This window comes from Mauremys mutica, chromosome 9 (assembly GCF_020497125.1).
Source record: "Mauremys mutica isolate MM-2020 ecotype Southern chromosome 9, ASM2049712v1, whole genome shotgun sequence".
In the NCBI taxonomy this organism is placed as follows: Eukaryota; Metazoa; Chordata; order Testudines; family Geoemydidae; genus Mauremys; species Mauremys mutica.
Genome location: NC_059080.1, coordinates 21,743,696 through 21,762,376, shown reverse-complemented (window position 1 = coordinate 21,762,376; position 18,681 = coordinate 21,743,696). Strand labels below are relative to the sequence as shown.

The window sequence follows — 18,681 nt, the reverse complement described above, 5'->3', positions numbered from 1 at the left end:
GACATTTTTCTTTTACCTTATGCTACCTTAGGGGCCCGCTATAACATATTACTAAGGTTCAATACAAAGTCATGTAAAGGTTATACAAAAATGCATAATGCAGAGATTTATCTACAACTGCATTGATTGACTGCTGTGTGCAGTAATATAGTGACCCTGGCCGTAGGTTTGTAATATTGTGTTGTTTTTGTGGTTTTCGTGGTGTTGGTGTTTGAGGGTGAGTTTGTGGCTGCCTGTGTCTGTTTCAAAACTAAAGTATCGGGATCCTGTAACCCAGGAAAAAAGCCCCGAGCCGGTACTTAGTGCTGTGAACTCCAGGTGAGAGAGAGGGAGGTTTGGAGGAGGAAATCAAATACATCAAGAGGGAGAATGCAATAGGTCTTCAACTGGGCAGGCTAAGACTTTTATCTCCTAGTTTTCTGGCATGATTTACTTTTTCAAGTGAATTTTGTGAGCAAAGAGCTGCAGAGTGATACAATGGATATTTCTGCAGGAATTTCTTCATTTGAAAAGCTTTGTAACTGGTTAAAAATGTACAGAGAGAAGGGTTTTCAGGAAGTGTTAACTGGTGCCAATGAACTTGCCAAAGATCTAGATGTGACTCCAGTATTCCAGACTAAACGTTTGCGCAAACAAAAAAAACAGTTTTAGTACGAGTCTGCAGATGAGCCTTTTTCTGACCCAAAGGAGCTTACAGAGTGCAGTGCTTCAATCAAGTGTTAGGCTATGGCTACATTAGCGCTTCAATGTAGCCATAAGTGTAGTCAAAGCCCCAGCGCTAAGTGTAGTCAAAGCCCCAGCGCTGGGAGAAAGCTCTCCCAGCGCTGTCCGTACTCCAGCTCCCTTTGGGGAATAACGGACAGCGCTGGGAGCCGCGCTCCCAGCGCTGGGGCTTTGACTACACTGGCGCTTTGTAGCGCCGCAATTTGCAGCGCTGCAGAGGGTGTTTTTTCACACCCTGCTGCAGCGCTGCAAATTTGCAAGTGTAGCCATACTCCAAATTAGTGACTCTACTTTGGCTACACTTACACTTCAAAGCGCTGCGGCTTTGACCACACTGGCGCTTTGCAGCGCCGCAATTTGCAGCGCTGGAGAGGGTGTGTTTTCACACCCTGCTGCAGCGCTGCAAATTTGTAAGTGTAGCCAAGCCCTTAGACAAAGCTTTACAGTCACTTGAACCAAGGTTTGAAGAGTTACAAAAGCATGAAAGTTTATTTGGATTTTTATGCAAATTCAAAAATATTCCCAAGGACACCATACGAAAAGCTGCTGCAGATCTGGAACTTGCATTGACAGATGTGAAATTAGTGCAGGAAAACGAACAAGTTTCAACTGTAAAATCAGTTGACATAAATGGCTACATGCTTTGTGAAGAACTGGAAGCATTAAAGCCAATTATTTCATCTGATTGTAGAAACCCCCTAAAAATCCTTCAATTTCTTGCATATAATAACCGATCAACAGGATTCCCAAATTTATTTATAGCAATTCGAATCTTCCTGACTATTCCAGTAACTGTAGCCTCAGGAGAGAGGAGTTTCTCGAAGCTAAATCTAATTAAAACATATCTGCGATCAACGATGCAGGAAGACCGATTAAACAATTTGGCAATCATGTCAATTGAATGGGAAGTAATGAAGAGCTTAGAGTTAGGCAATTTACTGAAAGATTTTGTCAAACAAAAAGCGAGGAAGATAAAGTTTTAAAAACATAGGTGAGGTGTACAATAAATATTGATATTTATAATATGATGTAATGTATGTAATATATAATTTTGTTATTATGTATATAGTCGTGGAAAGTAAATAATACATGGAAGAAATGAAAGGGTGGGGGTTGTGTTTTTTTTTTTTTAGTCATCCCTGCCGGGGCCCCGTCAAAACTGTTCGAATTGGGCCCCGCACTTCCTAAAGCCGGCCCTGCCCCGTGTTACATGTAGAAGCTTGGCTACAAAAGCCTGCGTGTGGAGGAAGCAGCCCAGAGTCCTGGCTTGGCAGCTGCTGAGACACACACATACGTACAACAGGCAAGACATAACTGGATTGTGACCTCTGACCATGCAGAAGGATCACTGCTGAAGTGGGTTTTTTTAAATTTATTTTATGTTATTGTTGGGTGCGCTGTAGCCTGCCCTGGTTTGTCTTCAGCAAGAACCACCTGAACTTCGGACCCCGCCCCTCTCCCTTTGCTGTCCCTTCTGCATCTTCCAACAGATTGCAGCCTGCAAAAGGATCTGCTTCAGTGTGTGTGTGTGTGTGTTGCCTGGAAAAGTGTGAGCCATCTTTTGGGAAACGCCAACTACTGGATCTATGAGGCTGCTTCCTTGTTTTCTAGTTTAAAGAAACTTTTCCTGCGTTTCCCCACGTGGAGTCCAACTCCCGACAGTGACCTTTGCGGGAGGCTGGCCGGGATCAGAGGGCAGGAAGGCTCGGGAGAAGAGGAAACCTGGAGCACCGGCAAGGAGGCTGGGAGGCGGCAATTGGAAGGAACTCGTGCGGCGGTGGTTGTGGGATGAGAAGCCGCCAGGCGCCGGCCGCGGTCCCTGTGTGTTTGACAACAACCTCTGCTGGCCCTGCCGGGGCAGCGTGCGGGGGAGCTCTGCCAGCGACAAGGTAACTCTCCCCTTCCCCTCCTTGCCTGGACACCGCCCAGCCCTGAACGTGCCAGACTCGCCCAACTTCTCCTCCTCCTTGGCCGGGTCCCTTTGCCAATGAATGAACGCCGCCCGCGGACCCGCTCCGGACGCGTTGCTTTCCGGCGCTCGGAGAATGCAAAGGGGCGAAAACCAGGCGGCGGGTCCCTCTCGACCTTCCTTTCCCCCTTCCCGGGCTGCAGAGGGCTCCGGATCAGACCCCCGAGCCAGCCCCGGGGGATCTCCAGCGGGGTCTGGGTCACCCGGCCGGGACTGTCCTGGCCTTGAAAGGAACAAGGACCTGGCCAGCCGCGCTGGGGTCAGAGCCAGGTCCGTGCGGCGCCGGGCTGGGGGGTGAGTTTGGAGTGTGCGAAGCGCAGTGGCTTTTTGCCTGAACTCCAGGCAGACAGGGGAAGGGTGAGGGTGGTGGCGGGTTATGAACCAGCTGCCTTTTGCTTTAAGCAGGACGGATTCTCTCTCCTCCTTTTCCTTTTTCAGAGATTTGGGGGGTCAATAGAAATCTGTTCTCAGGGGCATGGTTAATATACTTTGCACGCATGGGAAGATATGACAGTGATCGTATGACGCTTAAAAGGGAGTTTAAACCCATCAGCGGGACAGCCACACACATTCACGTGAATGGGCCCTATGCCACAGTCCTTACTCACCCCAGCAGACTTTACTCACCTGAGTAATCCCATAAGAAATGGGTTTGTGAAGGTTGTGAAATCAGACTCGTTCATTGTGGCTCTACACAGATATGGATCAAAAATTCTGTAACATTAAAGGAACCGACTTTGCAAATGAAATGATTTCCTCTGCACTCCAACAGATTATGCATAATACATGATGCCACTCTCTGGAGCAAATACCTGCAAGAGAAAGAGGTCTTTTTAAACGTATACACTTTCTAGGCATTACAGTCAAATGTATCTTGAATTCCAATTGTCAGAGGACTCAAACTGAGCAAAGTCCATATATGATTTGCCACAAAGTAATATAAAGAAATCCTTGCACACTAATTATGGGAGAGAATAACGAGTTTAAAGAAAAAAGATACTTCCTAGACTGGGCCAGATTCTGACCTCCTTCTGAGCTTACATTTGGATAACTCTACTGACTTCAGTGAGGTGACTGGTGTAAATAGCATTAGAATCAGGCCTTGTATTTTACTTACAGAGGGTCTGATCCAGAGCCCATTGAAGTCAAGGGGAATATTTCCATTGGCTTTCATGGGCTTTGAACCTTTTCTTGAGGTCTCAACCCTGCAGCCCTTTCTCATGTGAGTAGTCCCAATAAAACCAACAGGAAAACTTGCACAAGTCAGATTTACTCATGTGAGTAATGTTTACAAGATAGGTTCCTGTTAGATTGTATGTTCAGATATCCGCCTTTGCTTATGCTGTAGGTTATATGTTAACATTTATTAGGAATAATATTTCAAAATATAATATAATACAATAACTAGGGGGAGTGTTTTTTTTAAGATGATGCTTCACATTTTCTCTCTGATAATGACAGACTGATTCCCTCCCCCCCCCCCATTAGTTACTGCTGTTTGCAAGAAAATCAGAAAGCTGCTATTTTTAAACAAGGTTGGTCTACTGTACGAATATTAATGCCACACAGGTCTGAAAGGCTGTGCTGATTACAGGCTATTAAAATCTGAACGCTTGATATGGTGAACTAGGTCTAAACTTGCTGTAACTGTTTAAATCAAGTATTCATGGAATGCCAGTCACTCCCTCCATGATATCTTGAGCGATTGGCTCTGGGGAAATGGAGAAAAGAGAAAAAGGGCCAATTTTATCTCAATGAAAATATCCTAACCAGTGGGGTAGTCTGACTGGAGATTCCCTGAGGGCCTGATGCTGCAGTCCCTGCTTACACCAGGAATCTGGTTGAAATCTGTGGGAATGCTTGTAAGAGCAGGATTTGGCCTGTAACCAGACAACTGACTAGATTTAGGCCAGAATGGAGCCTTTCTGCTGTCCTCAGCCTGTCTCCTTATTGCAGTAGGATGTGCTAAAAATGTACATATTGTTCAACCCAATATGTGAATTTAGGCCGAATGTCAGGAAAATGTACCTTCGAGTGAGATCTGTGCATCTTTGAAAGAGACAGATATCTTTTTAGTTAAGGCCATGGAGAATATACTGTGAGGAGCAATTCTGGTAGAGCAATTAATTATCTGAGCAGAGAAGTCTCTCTATCACCCTTCTGTGATTCTATCATGGCCTAAGACAATGGCTCAAATCCTTGTGTCTTCACTGACACGGGTGGAATGTCATGCGTGTAACCCAGGGCAGAATCCGGCCCCCGGCTTCTGTGTTTGTAGAGGTTGTTGCTTTCCAAAGCCTAGCTTTGTTACATATTGCTAGCTGGGCTGAGGACAGCAGCTCTGTTGATTAGCGAGTTTGCATGCAGTGCATCCCCTGGTGGGTGAATAGATTTTAAGAAATGTTGTCCTACCTCATTTCTTTTGGTTATTTTGCTCATGTGCCAGGCATGGTTTATTGGAAGAAAGACCTTGGTTGAAGTCTTACAGCAAGAGCACCAGTCTGCTGTAATTGTAGCATGCACATTGTTTGAATGAAGGGGTTGTTGATGGTCCTCATTCAGGCCAATGTAACGGTGGAATTCTCCCCTCTAGAATCCAGGGAGCAGATGGGAAAAGCTCCCTGACGTGTAAAGAGGAAGAAGCAGGTGCAGCTGTCAAAAAAAAAAAAAAAAAAAAGTGTGCGCGCGCATGCACACACAAACAAAGCAGATAGAAAGATGGTATTGTCTCAAGCATGAAAATTGCACAATGAAGTGCTGAAAAATTGAAAACACTGGGTGAAACTCCAGCCCCATTGAAGTCGCCATTGATTCTAATGGGGCCAGGATTTCACACAGTGGCTGTGCAAACTGAAGCTGAACTTGTTCAGCTGATTACTGTGGGGTTTAACTGGCCTTGGCAGCATTACATAGGCCATGTTATCCATCAAGATGGACTGGGGAATATGTAGCTAAGTGGGTGGGAGACTTAGCTATTTTTCCAGGGCCGGACCATTCTTTCAGGTCTGCATGTCTCCTCTTCATAAGTTTCTTCAGCCTATATAGTGTTTTATCCTGTAGGCAGGGGCGGCTTCAGGCCCCAGCATGCCAAGCGCGTGCCTGGGGCAGCATGCCGTGGGGAGCGCTCTGCCGGTCGCCGGGAGGGCGGCAGGCAGGTTGCCTTCGGTGGCATCCCTGCGGAGGGTCTGCTGGTCCCGCAGCTTCGGTGGAGATGCGGGACCAGCGGACCCTCCACAGGCACGCCTGCGGGAGGTCCACCGGAGCCGCGGGACCGGCGACCGGCAGAGCGCCCCCTGCGGCATGCTGCCGTGCTTGGGGCGGCGAAATGGCTAGAGCCGCCCCTGCCTGTATGGTACAAGGCTGGTCAAAATGTTTTGAACAAACAGGTTTTTTGGTGGCAAAATGGCTCTTTATTCAAAATTGAAAATGTTCACCAAAGATTGTCCACTTCTGAAATCTTTCACAACCTTTTTTTGATATGTTTTGTTTACGATTTTTCACGTATTGATTTTCCCCCTCCTTTCCTATTTCCCTTTTATTTTGTTCCTTTTTCCCTCTTTCCACAGTTATTTTCAAAAACGATTACAAAAGAAACAAAAACAAAAAAAAATGAAAAATAGAAAGAGGAGTAAAAGAAAAGAAGGAAAAATGAAAATCAATAAATGAAAAAAAAAATCCAAAAATAACAAAACTGGAGTGCACTTTGAAACAAAAACAAACTGGATTTTTTTGCATAATTTTTTGCAATCAGAGTGTCTGAGCACTGAGTGTCCTCAAACTCCTGTTGATTTCAATGGGATTGGGGAGCTCAGCACCTCCTAAAACTGGATCCATTGTTTTTTGGATCAGTCCCACTCTTTCCTAAAGCCCAAGTTCTCCCATTTAACTGTTTAATAATTACTTATTCCAAGAGTCTTCTTTAAAGTTCCAGTGCCATTGAGAAATTGGTAGCATGCATTCTTTGCTTTTTCTTAATGGAAAGCGTGCACGTGGGGTGGATAATTGCATTTTAATTTTCTTTACCTTGGCATAGGGTGGATGCAGAACATGACCTTGACATTGAACTCGGTTAATACTGCTCCTGGTCAGCCAGCTGCATGTTTGTTATTGCCCCATGGGAACTAGCTGTGCTGCTTCCACAGTGACCTCCCCCACTCACTAGATCCCTGCCAACTCAAGCTGCGAGTGACCCAGTCTGGGATTTGAACTCGTGTCTCCAACATGGTGGCATGCGGCCAGCTGTGTTTCAGTTTTTAAATGCTGTAGACTTTTAGTTTTGCTCTTTAGGGTTTGGCTTATTTGTCAGGACTTTGGAGGTCAAAGATGGGTCCAGCAGATGTCTGGATCTGTGGGCGTAGTAGAGGTGTAGGCATTTTTGACCCTCCTATTAAAAACCTGGCCCTTTAATTCTTATTGCTGAATTACAGTCTGAAGAACAGAGGTTTATTTTTCTGCTCGTCGCTGACATTTTGGATAAAATTTTGTTAGAGAAGGCCTTTAATTTTCTTTTAATTGACAGATTCACTGCAGATTTGCTCCTTTTTTATGACCCATAAACTCCAGTTATTAATGCCATAAGGTGACATTTTTACAAACATTGCAAAACATGTCCGTGGCACGTGAAACAACTTTGTTGGTCTCAGCTTGATAATTAATGGGCATTGATCCATGTCTGAAACCCACCACACTTCTCTGCAACCAATGTCTGTAGTTTTCTGCTTCGGCAAGGTCTGCAAATGCACAAGCTGTATAACAAAATTACTTTTCACTTGTGGGGTGGGGAACTGTCCCGCTCAGAGCTCAAGTCATTGTCCAGAGAAGGGTGGTCTCTGGAGCTTTCTGATTGGAAGGCGCTGCCCAGTGGATACAACAGACTCCAGCTCCCATCCTCGTCACTCTCTATTGTTCCCCCTCTGTCCATTAAAATGAAAGAGGAGCTGAGTGGCATTATTTATTTTTTACGATGCCATTTAAAACACATTTCCTAGATGCCTGCTGGTGAACGACTGCTTTGACCTAGGTTTGGTTCTCATATCTTCACGTACTGCTACAATGTTTTCGCGGATCATTTTTTTTCTTCCTGTTATCCCATCAAAAGAGGAGATGGTGCAAGCTACGCACACACAGTCTGTACAGAACTCCTGCCAGTTCAGGCAAAAATTCCTCTCTTTGAGCTGCATCCCGCGAACCTCTGCCTTTGCTCCTCCTGATCCACACCAGACATGACAGGTTAATAAAACACTCCACTGGCATTCGGCAAATGGCATCAAGGTTGTGGCTCCTTTGTGGGATTTGTCCTCTGAAATCCTTCCACCAGCCCCAATTTCCTTCCTACTCTGGAGCCTCCATTGTTGTGAACCTCTCGGCCCCCAGTGAGGGCTGGACATGGCTCCCATCATCAGTACTGCTCTGAGTGTAGGCTAGAGGGGACCACACTGGTCCTTCAGGGATGAACACTGTGTTCTTGTAATTCTTCCGGCTCCTTCTAGCCCAGATGAGGAAGGGATTGAAGATTAGACTCAAACACCAATCCTTTGCATGGTGTTACAATAGGGTACCACTAGACTTTGGCTTGGGATTGATCTATATAAGGCTAGTCATGTTGCTCTTACTCATCTGAGTTGTCATTTAACCCTTCACTCACCAGATCCCTGCCAAGTCAAGCAGCGAGTGATTTGAACTGGGATTTGAACTTGCGTGGCAAGTCTGGGATTTGAACTTGTGTGGCACACCACCAGCTGCGTTTCAGTTTTTAAACGCTGTTGACTTTTAGTTTTGCTCTGTAGGATTTCTTATTCATTTGGCTGTTGGGGTCAAAGACGGGTCTAACCGACGTGTGGATCTGTGGGAGTGGTAGGAGCATGCACATTTTTGTGGGTGCAGTCACATGAATATGGGTCTGCTCACATAAGGAAGAGCTGCAGGATCAGGTCTTTATCAAATTGGGTAGCAATAAACCAGGGACTTGCTGAAACAGTGTGTAATTAAGTAGCAGGAGCACACAGACACACACATTGTAATGCTGGTATTGTATAATGTACTGTCCCTTTAAGAGGAAGCCTTGGTCGTTTCTTGTATGGGAAGGGGTCAGGGTCTGCTGTGAGGCCATAGAGTCTGGAGCTGACTGCCATGCAGAGCAGGCTGCTGCTGAGTAGCTCCTTTTGTCAAGCCTGAAGCCCACATGAACCCCAAAGAATCAGTGAGAGCTGCAAAGTCCCTCCCCATTAAGAATGTGGTTGGAGCTAGCTTACCCTGTGCACGGACCTCCTGAGCCTGAGAAGCACAGGAGTCCCCGGAGCACAGGCAATGGGAAACCATTGTCTGTTTGTGTTTCTCAGATTTGGGGTATCAGCCAGCAAGTTTGGCCCAGCCACGCACCCTCCCTGTTAAGAACCATGTTTGTCTCCTCACTCCTTTATTCCTGGTCCAAACACAGAGGCCCTGTTTAGACTAGGGAACTAGGTTGTGGTTTTTTTGAACATGAGTTTGCATCTAGCATAGACATAGGTTAGCATCTGTATTAGCTGGTTGTGGATGACGCAATCTAGAGTCTAGAGCCTCCCTGCACTGTTAGAAACAACATCACTATCCTACAGGACTGAACCTCATGCCCATAGGTAGTAATTGGCAATTGTGTAGCCTCTCTGATCAAAGCACTGCTCAGAGATGGTATCATTATCTCCTGTTCACTGATAGGGAAACTGAGGCAGAGAGCAGCTAAGTAGGTGGCTCAGGTTGCACAGTAAATTAGTGGCAGAGCTCTGCTTAAAACCTATTTCTCCTATTCAAACCACTTAGATAACATGGCTTCTCAGTGATCAGTCTCTCTGTTTTTTGAAAGTTTTTTTCTCCTAATGTATCAGTATAAATTGGGAGCAGCCAGTCTTGATCTGGTTTGAAAACACTCAAGATTTCTAGGCACATGCATGTCAGTTGCTGGATCTTTCAGTAAGTGACTGAAACTGGCCAGCTGGGCTGGATCCAGGAATTCTGAACTGAACTCAGAAGGCTTCTGCGACGGTGTGGGGTGGTGATAAGCCAAGTTCAGGTCTTGGAGCCGATTGTCTAGCCACGTTCCTCTTGGTGTTTCTGCAAGTCTGTGGAGAGTGACTGCTCAGGAAGCGATTAACATGATAAAAGAGCAGAACCCTCTGATGCTGCCTGTAACTGAGCATCAAAGAATCTGGCCTGGGTACTTGTAGACAGATGAATGCCTCTTAACTGACATTGGTGAGGGAACACCAACAATTGGTAGCACAACAATACTGTATGTCGCATGGTTTCTGCCCCTCTGTTGGGTGGGGAGAGGGGAGGAAATATGTCAGCCGGATTTTGGAAAAATGAACATTTACTGTAAGCTATTGTAAGCGGAGCCAGAAAGGCATTAATAGATTAGAAAGCTCCCTCTGCATTGGCAGAGTCAGTGTTTGGATACTTCAGGAATAGGCCATCTAAGAAAAAAGATGGCTGGCTGGATAGCTAGAGAGATAAGGTAATGGTCTGGCTGACCTCAGGGGTCTTTTCTTTCTCTGACTCTTTGTATTATAAGGCCACACCTAAGAGGAGGCTTCTAAGCATTTGGCTGCTAACTCAATCGGGAACATCCCAATCAATCCCTGAATGGAGAATGGCAGGTAGAGACGTGTGTGGGGTGATCCTACGTACAGGTAAGAGCACAAAACATCGGATGACTCTGAGGCAGAGTCGGAAGTGTGGACGTACATGACCTTGGATAGTCATCCTCAGGAGAGACAGAATTATGAAAACAACCATATCCTGTAATAAAGGCCTGGCAGGGACCATCAAGAAAAAGGAGTTTTTCTGCCAGAGGTGGGAATAGGTGTGGGATGCATGTGAGGCTTCCAACTGTCTTAATTTTCATCTCAGTCACTCAGTGAGACTCGGACACCACCATGGCAGGCAGCATATAAAATCTGTAAGGCTTTGGCCCATACTACAAGGGCATGGCAGGAGGCAGCGAGAAAAGTTCTCATTAATGTCACGTTTTGAGGTGGCATTGAGGTGCAGAGTTCCACAGGCACAGTAGAGGGTGACAGCCGTGGAGTCCAGGACTGCACCACGCTATGTTCACAGCCCCACGCCCCTTATCCCAGATTTTTTCTAATTAGAACAATGCGGTTGGATGGGAGAGCTCTTCATAACACAGGGCTCTGAGCAGGACGTTGGCAAGATCAAAATCATAGTTTTAAAATGAAGTCCTTCCCTGTGTCACTAATGACCCCCTACATTAATCAACTCGAAAGAACTTTAAAAATCGAATGTGTTTGTCATCCTGGAAGCTATTTGTTTGCTATTTCCCTTTCCCTTGGCTTGGCCAGGTCCCCTTTTCTGCTTATAGTCAGTTCCATATTCCGGTTATCATGTAGGAGTTCAATATGCTGATGTGTTTTGGGGTTTCTAGTGCTGAAGAGCTATGCTCAGATTAAAACAACCATCAACCATTTGCATCTGATTTGGCACATTACATGCAGGGCCAGATTTCCAGTTAGGCACAGTAGGCACTTGCCTAAGGCGCTAGCAATCTAGGGGCGCCTTACCTCTCTAAAACTGTGTGCAGCATGAAGGTCAGCTGTAGGCAGGGGGGTGTTGAAGATACTGTGCCTAGGGGCGCATAAGGTGTAATTCTGGCCCTGATTACATGCCTGGACCTGTATTGTCGAGGGATTATTGTATGTTAAAAATAAGGGTAGTATGTTGGGCATCCTTGCCGTGCAGTAGGGGCCTGGATTCTGATCTCAATTACTCTGGTGAAATCAATGGAGTCACCCCAGATTTACACCAAATAGCTGAGATCAGGATCTGGCCCCAAGTATTCCGATTGAGATGTCCATTGGCAGAGACAGGGAAACTATAGAGGAATCAAAATTATGGGCTGCTCTAATGGAATAAAAAGCTGCTCTCTTTCCTCGCCCCCCCCCGCCACCCCCAACATAATGTTTTCACAAGGATTGTGTAAGGTAGTGTAATATCCGTGAGAGAAACGCAGATCCAGATGTTCCAAACTACTCAGTGTGGTAATTAATTATCCACACCCGTTTCCAGACTGAATAGTATCTCTTTCTATCAGCCAGAGCAGTTTTCCTGGGCTAGGCTTCAACGCAAAGCCCCTCTGCTCTTTAACTTCCACGGCTGTAGAACTGATGTCTCCAAGAGCCTGGGAGGGGTCGCCCTGCCCTGGTGCATTGCTGCCTTTCTTGTGTTAGTAATTTTCCACAGTGACATGTTTCTTCTGCTCTGTTGTACAGGAAATTCTAGTTGTGTGGAGCCCATTATTACAACAGGTCTATTGTCTGGAGCAGGCTTTTGAGATGAGGGTTCAGGTTTTGCTGGCACCTAAAAATATTTTGGCATTGTAAAGAGATGCTTGTCAAGTACTTTAAACTTGAGATGGGCCCACATTTGGGTGCAGTTCTGAACAACCTAGAAGCTTCAGAGGTGTTTGGATCTGGGGCTTTGATTCAGGTTTCGTAGACAGTTTAAAGTCGATGCGCACGTGCAGAATGTTCCCAGTGAAACCCCAACCTCCTGAGACTCACCTGGTTTCAGTTTTCAGTACAAACTCGGGTTGCTCAGGTTCCTTGGGAGAGTCCCCAAGGCTCCTGAGTATTTGGAGCCAAATTTGCCACTTGGATCCATGCTGCGGATCTCTAGGACGTATCCCGCTCTGGTTCTACAGACCGTTAGCATAAAGCACTTGACTCCTGGGTTTCACTTTCAGCTCTGCCGCTGCCTAACTGTATTAGCTTGAAGGCCCATTAACTGTCTGTGCTTCCGTTTCTCTGTCTGTAAAATGGGGCTAGTATCCACATTGCAGGGTGTTGTGGGGCTAAATTAAAGACAGCAAAGTGCTTTGAGATCCTCTCTTGAAAGGGTCTATACAAGTTCCCATGATTCAGGCTCTAACTGTTGGTTATGAATAGAAAGACTCTCTGGATTTGAAGTTTGCAGCACTCTGTTTCCAAAACTGTACCGCACAAATGCCAAATGTTCTCCCTCATCAAAATGACTCATGTGTTCAGCAGCACCCTATGTTGCTTTCGAGGCATTGCCTTACCTATGCACTGGCAAAAGCAGAAGAGTTTGATGTCTTCAGTGTGGGTCTGGTGCTGTGTTCTTCTCTGCAGGAACTGGGTCTTGGTCTCTGTGCTGATTTCCCAGGCTCACTCAAGACCCTTTCTTGCGGGATTTTTATTTTTTGGCTGGTGTCCAAAACGAAGGAAAGCACCAGACAACCAGGGCAGGTGTAATGATTCAATGTGAAAGCTACGTGCATGACATTGTTCAGCTGGTGTCATGCCAGGGCAGCATTAAATGTGGAATTTCCCAGGGCTTTCTCAAACCCTGTATCCAAAATCCGTGTACTCGCTGCACTTTGAAAGCCACAGGCAACCAGGCCCTTCCCAGCTTTGCACAGATAAATTGTGTGGCAAGGGGCTGCTGCCTTTAGCACCCAGTAGCGAAAGCTTCCAAGGACCTGATCTGTGTTGGAAGTCAAGTATCAGAGGGGTAGCCGTGTTAGTCTGGTTCTGTAGAAGCAGCAAAGAGTCCTGTGGCACCTTATAGACTAACAGACGTTTTGCAGCATGAGCTTTCGTGGGTGAATACCCACTTCTTCGGATGCAAGTGGTGGAAATTTCCAGGGGCAGGTTTATATATGCAAGCAAGAAGCAAGCTAGAGAATTGTGTTGGAAGTGAATTTGCTACTTAGGGTTTGTCAACACACAGAAGCAGCACTGAAATCGGTTTAGTTAAATTAGTGCAACTCCTAGGTGTGGGTACTCTCATATCAGCTTAAAACTGATTTATGCTGGTTAAGTTTACACTTTGAAATTTACCAACATGAGCTAAACTGACGCCCTGGCTGGGATGATTTAGTTGGGAATTGGTCCTGCTTTGAGCAGGGGGTTGGACTAGATGACCTCCTGAGGTCTCTTCCAACCCTGATATCTATGATTCTATAAGCCGTGTCTAAACGGATATAAGAGTGTCCCCACACAAAGGTGCTCCATCTAAAATCACACCTTGAGTTGAACCAGTGCATCTGTGTGTGTAGAACAGGCCCTACAGGGAATCTGAATAATTCTTCCGGGGCAGGGGAGAAGGGTAGCTGTGCATGTGCCAGTCCTCTCCAAGGAGATTTTACACAGCAGCGCCAGTTGAGTTTACATGACACAGAGTAAGTACTGCCAAAACAATTCCTTCATGTTATTACTCCCCAAGTCACAAGCACATTTGATAAGGGCCTTTCACATAAGAGCCTGGTTTCTCAAGGGTGCTCTGCTAATCCCAGGGGAGCTCTTTGGAACAACAGTTCTCAAGACTCTCTTTCTTTCACCCTCAAAAGTCTCCTGTTTGCTGCATCCAGCTGACACTCACCTTCCATCCCCATCAGACTGTAACACTTTCCTTCCCATCCCATTGCTGCTTCCTTCCATTATCCATTTCACTGCAGTGCTTACTCCCACTCACTTCCCTTTCCTCCTTTCCCCAGATACTAGCTCTTTCCACATACCCCTCACTATCACTGGTCTGGAAGAATAACATACTTGTTTCTTTGCCACGTCTAAATTTCTGTCCTATTCTCTTCCCCACTGCTGGAAGCATCCCTTGTTTCCCCCTCTGCCTGCATGGGAATTGCTGTAGTCCAGCCTTGGATTGGGGTTTTGCAATACTTTGTATGAATGATGCTGCATACCAATAACTGGTATATTTTTTATATTAAAATACTCTCTGGGAGCCCTTTTCATAAGCCCCCATCAGAATTAATATATTTTTAAAAATGAAAACATTTAATATTGGTTTTTTAGTTGAAATGCTGATGAAGCCGTTGGTACTTAAATAGGAAAAATGGCATCTAAGTAGGCTTGGCAGAATTCAATTTTTATTTTTTCTTAAAAAATATTTGATGATAATATTGATGTTTATTTTTAAGCGTTTTTAAAATATTTTTCTGGAATGATGGGGTGGTCAACATCAAATGTTAAAGCGTACAAAGAAAATATCCTTAAGTCAAACTGTAGTCAGTTTTAAGCAGCATTTTTCTTACTTTGCCTCTCTCTGTAAATTTCAATTATTGTCAATGGAAACATTTTTTCATTGGTTTGTGTGTGTATGGTGAAATCTGACATTTGCCAATAAAAATCTAATCCTTCTAAGCCTGCTTCTAAAGGGTAGCAATGAAGTGTTTTGTCTTTGATCTATTTCATAAAAACATCAATTTATTGCAAAGAAATGTGAAATCAGGTGGAAAAAATAAACTAGGTCACATCCATTTAAGGTTTCTCCAAAGCCAACGTGATTTTTGGTTGATTAGTCGATTGGTTCTTTTCAAGCATTTTCTCATGAATTACCTACTGTTTGTTTGCCAGAACAAATAATTATGGAGCCCAAGTGCATTCTGCATTTGGATAAATTAAAATGGAAGCACATAAATCTTTGCTAGGTACCAAATGCCTTGTGGGTTTGATCCAACTCCCATTAAGTCAATGTTAGACTTTCAACTGACTTTAGTCAAGTGGGTGCTGGATCAGGCTGTAAGGGAATTGAAGGTGCTCGTCACTTCCCTGGATCAAGTCTCATGTTTTCTGCTTCTTCCCAATATTGTACATTACCAGGTTTTCCCCACTGGCATAAAACAGGATGAAGGATGATCCCTTGATCTCAGATTCCATTCTGGATCCCATTCTGAAAATGAATGCCAATGTTTTGGCTTTGATTGTGGTACCATATGTGTACCCAGTGCTTTACAGGTAGAGTAGATCCAAACACCTACACTCTAAAGCAGGGGTAGGCAACATATGGCACGTGTGCCGAAGGTGGCACGCAAGCTGATTTTCAGTCGCACTCACACTGCCTGGGTCCTGGCCATTGGTCTGGGACGCTCTGCATTTTAATTTCATTTTAAATGAAGCTTCTTAAACATTTTAAAAACCTTATTTACTTTACATACAACAACAGTTTAGTTATATGTTATAGACTTATAGAAAGAGACCTTCTAAAAACGTTAAAATGTATTACTGGCACGCAAAACCTTAAATTAGAGTGAATAAATGAAGACTCGGCACACCACTTCCGAAAGGTTGCCGACCCCTGCTCTAAAGGCACAAGTGGATATAATGCAGAACTAATGCAGTGGTGTGCAGTTTTCATAGGTGGAATGCTCAGCAAACTGGGTTAGAATTTTGAAACATCCAATGTACTTAATTTATATTTGATAGACATTTGATGTGCATCTTCAGTGACCTTTCATCAGCTCTATTATCATTTGTGTGGATTTCTGTCTTTTAAGAGACGGTGTTGGACAGGAGTCAAGTGATTCATACATGTTTAGATGGAAATATCTACATCTGCTGTCCCCAAAATGCTTAAGGGACAGTATCAGGTTAAAAGCCCTGAGCCTAACTGTCCTTTCCCTCCTATTGGTTTTACACTGATGCAACTCCTGTGCTGTCAGTGGAGTTACTCCTGATTTACACGGCTGTACATGGGAGGATAATCAGGCCGCGTGCTTTTTAACATTCCTTGCCTATGTTACACCGTGGGTTATTAAACGGCAATAAATTAGCACACAGAATAGGGCTGCCCGGAAAACAAGAATTCTGTCCTGTGAAAAATCTGAAGGTTTTGAAATTTGTTTTTGTTCTACATTGAAATGAAAATGGCAACTTTCAGAAATTTTAGTGAAAAAACACAAGACTGACCCACCCCAGAATTAGTCAGGATGGACAGGGATGGTGTCCCTAGCCTCTGTTTGCCAGAAGCTGGGAATGAGCGACAGGGAAAGGATCACTTGATTACCTGTTCTGTTCATTCCCTCTGAAGCACCTGGCATTGGCCACCGTTGGAAGACAGGATACTGGGCTAGATACTTTGGTCTGACCCAGTATGGCTGTTCTTATGTATGTTCTTAATAGTTAATAGCCCTCATTCAGAACAGGGACTTAAACTTGGGTCTCTGACATCCAAGATGAGTAACCTAAACAGAGGGCTATTGGCTATTCTGGGGCCTCTGGCTCTCCTCCAGACCTGAGAAACCTTCCTAATAAAAGTTTGCTCAAAACCAATAACGTTTCCACAAAAAATTCCTGACCAGTTCTATTACTGAAGTTCCTTTTTAGCTTGATGCTGTTTTGTCTATTGTTTGCGCTTCACTCAGTTTGGGCAGGATCCTAGACTAAGCAGTTTAATTTTGTTTTTGTCAGTTTCCCTTGCACTCACTGAGAAGATGCTGTTGTATTTGGATTTCTAGCACTTCAGAGGAAGGTTTTAGATCCAAACCCAAAATGTTTTAATTGAAATAAAGACAAACCTCAAACACTTTGATTCCTATAGAGTTTTGTAACATTCCCCTTTAATTAGTTTACAAAACCGAAGTGTGGATCCTAACTGATGAGTGTCCCTTTAAAGTATGTCTCTGCCCTGGCAAAGTGACCCTGTATACGTGGCATTGTAAGACTCTGTGGTTGTGTATTAATGGCTTCAGATCAATTTTTTTCAGTTTCTGAGTAAAAGGAAGATTTTTGTTAAATTGTATATCAGCCCTGTGAGCTCAGCTTGGGAGCTGAAACTCAAGCTGGGTTCTTAAATTGAACCTTGGTTAACAATTCTGTTAATGATGTTCTAGCTAGAATAGAATCCCACTCACTGTCCCAAAGGGTGGATTGCCTCTGCCATGCTAACAGAAGGAAAACACAGGAGAAAGTAAAGTCATTAAAGTCAAGAGATGTGACCGAATATGCAACTTGGAGTAAGAAGATGCCATTGTTACATAGCACAATTCAGAGTAGAACTGCGGTTTGAACCAGAAGCTCTGGTGATACGAATCCTTTGGAAGTCCATGTAGGTAGATGGATCTGGAGCTAGATGTTGCTGGACTATGGAGACTGTTTGGATTACAATCCTCCACTTGTTTAGAGAGCTCTGTAGTCGAGTATTTGGCTACATGGTGATGCTGTTGCTTTTTTGCCTAATTACTCTATATGGCAGCAGCATTACCAGAATCTTGTGGCCTTTTCATAGTCTCGTTGTCCCAGCTATTTATTCTCTCATGAGTGCGACTTCATCACTGGTGGTCTGCCAGCCAGCCAGCAATTTTCAAGGTGAGCACTTCTTTGTCTGCTAGGAGTGGGGTGGCAGATGTGTGGAGCAGAGAAAAGGGGAACACGAAAGGAAGAATAAAATAAATTAATAAAAATCCGACTGTGCAGGTAATTTTCAAATAGAAAAAAGGGCTGAATTCCTCAGATACATTGTTCACTATGAATAATTTCCCCAGATCTAATCCAGAAGACTGTGCAAAGCAATATAGTGCCTGAAAACAAAATGATCCTGGAAAAGATAGATCCCTTAAAGCAACAGACAAGTTTTCTTCCTGTTGTTTAATGCATTTGACTTTGACTCTTCAGTTCATTTACATGTTTCATGCTGGTTGGTGCATGGATACTATAAAGCCAATAGATTGTATGGAACCTCCAGTGGGCCATCTTGGCCATCCCTCTGTATTTTTGACACAATGCATAATTTACCTATGAAACCCATAGCCCCATGATATTATTAAGGCCAAGAGCCTAGCATGATTCTAAAAATAATTAGACATTTATGTAGCACCACTCTCTGAGTTACATTAGATAGGACAAAACAACAGGAGTACGTGTGGCACCTTAGAGACTAACAAATTTATTTGAGCATAAGCTTTTGTGGGCTACAGCCCACTTCATCGGATGCACAGAATGAAACATCCGATGAAGTGGGCTGTGGCCCACGAAAGCTTATGCTGAAATAAATTTGTTAGTCTCTAAGGTGCCACAAGTACTCCTGTTGTTTTTGCGGATACAAACTAACACGGCTGCTACTCTGAAGCCTGTCATTAGACAGGAAAATACAGAGGGAAGGAACACAAATCATCATGCTTCAGGGCATAAGCCAACCTCTGTCTGAGACCATTAGGAAGAAACCTTTCCCATGGGCAG

The 18,681-nt window shown here is 44.4% G+C and overlaps 1 protein-coding gene across 3 annotated transcripts in view; it reads left to right on the top strand.

The window, feature by feature from the left end:
* Positions 1–2,597: 2,597 nt before the first annotated feature.
* The window catches only part of ARHGEF9 (Cdc42 guanine nucleotide exchange factor 9), a 306,568-nt gene continuing 290,484 nt past the window's right edge, over positions 2,598–18,681 (top strand). For 2 of the 3 annotated variants that reach the window (XM_045031342.1, XM_045031339.1), the window contains exon 1: positions 10,302–10,359. The gene's annotated coding sequence lies outside the window, so the exon portion shown is untranslated. Of the gene's footprint in view, positions 2,613–10,301; positions 10,360–18,681 lie in introns of those variants that run through there. The other variant, XM_045031341.1, reaches the window with a different exon arrangement.